At 46.9% G+C, this 2,579-nt stretch overlaps 1 non-coding gene across 1 annotated transcript; it reads left to right on the forward strand.

Annotated features, from left to right (window-relative positions):
- Window positions 1–1,540: 1,540 nt before the first annotated feature.
- Window positions 1,541–1,658, forward strand: LOC125392518 (small nucleolar RNA SNORA17). The gene has a single exon (XR_007229571.3). It is a non-coding gene; the product is annotated as a small nucleolar RNA SNORA17 (small nucleolar RNA).
- Window positions 1,659–2,579: the final 921 nt, after the last annotated feature.

Genomic DNA, 2,579 nt, shown 5'->3' on the forward strand with positions numbered 1-2,579 from the left:
TGCTCTAACTTTACCGAACAGATTCTGGTCTCGGGTTTAAGCACAGCTCCTGTCAGCTGGTTTCTTTCTTTGGTTTCTTCATGGCGTCTCAATTTCTTTTCTGTACTGACACATGAATTCTGTATGTCCTCATCTTTGTCTTCCATTCCTGATACTCCTTCTTCTGCTTGGTTCAGTGCGTTGGAGATATTTCCTACCACGAGTGGGTTTCTTTTGTTTTAGCTTTGGCTTTATCATTTTTTAAGTTTTTCATTTCCAATGTTTCTATTTCGTTTTCAAAATCTCAAGTTCCTTGTTGAATTTTCCTGTCATGCTGTTGATGTCTGTACCCATGCTGGTGACCGTCTCACCCATTTTGCTGACATTTTCCTCTGTATGGCTGACCGTCTTCTCTGGGTCCTGGAGTAAATCCATCTGTTGCTGAATCATCTGGAGTCACTGGTCAGTTTTACTAGTAAACTTCTGAGTCTTTCTGTATCTTGCCTGCCTTAGTGTCTTCAAAAATCAGTGGCTGGGGAGTTAGGCTCTTTATTTTCCCCTTCCCTGGAACTCACTCTGTAGATCCGGCTGACCTCTGACTCCTGAGTGCTGCAATTAAAGGCACGCACCACCACCATCTGGTGAGTTAGGTCATGGTCATGTTGCCTGGCTCTTCCACATTTCAGTGTTGCGGTTTGTGCATTTGTTAGGGAGACCTCTCTTCCAGGATTTCTGGGGAGGGAAGGTCTTCCTGTGAGTAGCCTAGTCTAGAGGGCTCGATCCCCAACACAGTTCAGAGAGAAGAAAACAACAGCAGAAAGCCTACAACACAGAGAACCGACTGAAAACCAGTGAAAGCCACTCCTATGCCGACACTGACCTACGCCAGAAACGTCCAAATGAATGCAGAATGTGAAAGTTTAGAAATTTAGAATAAATGTGAAGACAGTGAATGAGAAGAAAAGACACAGAGAGAAGGAAGTGGGGACAACAGGAGAGGAAAATGAGAGGAGGCAAGGGGGAAGGAGGAGAGAAATGTCATGAAAAGGAAGGGAAAAAAGAGGAAAAAAACAGAAAAAGCAAATACCAACAAAGGTTTCTCAGTAATAATAGAAGTTTAAAAACAAAGTTATATTAATGTAAGAAGGGGAATAAAAAGTAAAAATAGGGCTGGAGAGATGGCTCGGTGGTTAAGAGCACTGACTGTTCTTCCAGAGGATCTAGGTTCAATTCCCAGCACCCACATAGGAGCTCAGAACTGTCTATAAAAAAGTAAAAATGCCAGATCCCTTTTAAAAAATAAAACTAATAAGGTAAGTCAAAACAGCAGTAAAACTGAGAAAAAGGGAGGGCCATCAAAGTGGCTCAGCGGGAAGGGGGCTTGCCACCAAGCCTGATGGCGTGAGTTCAATTCCTGGGATCCACAGGATAGAAGGAGAGCCTTGTCTTCTGAAGGGAGTCCTCTGACCTCCACACTTACGCAGTGACACACACACACAAAACCAATGTAAACAAACTTCAGAAGTGGAGACACAAAAGAAGCAAAACGTTTTGACGAAGTATTGCCCTTAGCGGCACTGAAGGTGTGGCTGCCGGGTGGCAGCGCCTGGCAGGGAGAAGAGACCCTGTGTGCCTGAGTCCTGCCCTGTGAACATCGGAATGATCAATAGCTTGACATTCTCTGAAGCCTAACTGTGGGGTCACCTCTCTTACAGCTGTTGGCTGGCCTAAGGCATTTAACAGCCCTGCACGGACTCTGTAGGCCAGGCTGGCCTCGAACTCGGGCACCAGCCTTCCTCTGCCTCTTAAAGGTGTGAGCCACCACCGCCCACCTAAGCCCTGCTCATACTCAATAGGACATAGAAGAGGAGACATCAGGAAGAGGTGTGACTGAGGCTGCTCATAGTGTGACCAGCCACAGCCCAGGTGAGATCCAGAAGCCAGAAGAACCGAAGCTTGTGCCCTGTAGTTGGTCCGGACAGCTGCAGATCCAATCCCGGGCCATGAGTCTCACGGGAAGGGCTACTGTTACCCAACCACAGACCTGAGGAACCGTTCACGCAAGCGTCTTCCCTTGGAGGCCCAGGCTCTGGCTGTACCATGCTTTTCATCCTAGCAGCCCGGGTCCTAAAGGTGAATCATATTTGAACTGGCCTGGGTTTGACTGTTCTATCCGAGAGGAGTGTAAGGAGGCCTCAATAATCAACAGAATGTGTATCGGTTAAGTACCAAGGGATTGATGGGCCATCCAAGATTCCACTCAACACGGGCATGCGGTCTCAGAAGTGAGAACCGTGTCAGAGGTAGAAACGGACTGCAGATATTGCAGCAAGGGAGCCAAATAAACTTCTTTATTCAAGAAGTAATTGAGGAGGATAGGAAAAAAGGAAAAAAAAATGCCCGATCACAAGAAAAAATGCAAGAGGATCGGAGAGATGGCTCAGTGGTTAAGACTACTTGCTGCTCTTCCAGAGGACCTGGGTTCGATTCCCAGCACCCACATGGCAGCTCACAACTATCTGTAACTCCAGTTGCAGAAAATCTGACATCCTCTCTGGTCTCCAGAGTCAACAGGCCTGGGTGTGATCCACAGACATACA

The sequence above is a fragment of the Myodes glareolus genome, chromosome 12 (assembly GCF_982192425.1).
Source record: "Myodes glareolus chromosome 12, mMyoGla1.1, whole genome shotgun sequence".
In the NCBI taxonomy this organism is placed as follows: Eukaryota; Metazoa; Chordata; class Mammalia; order Rodentia; family Cricetidae; genus Myodes; species Myodes glareolus.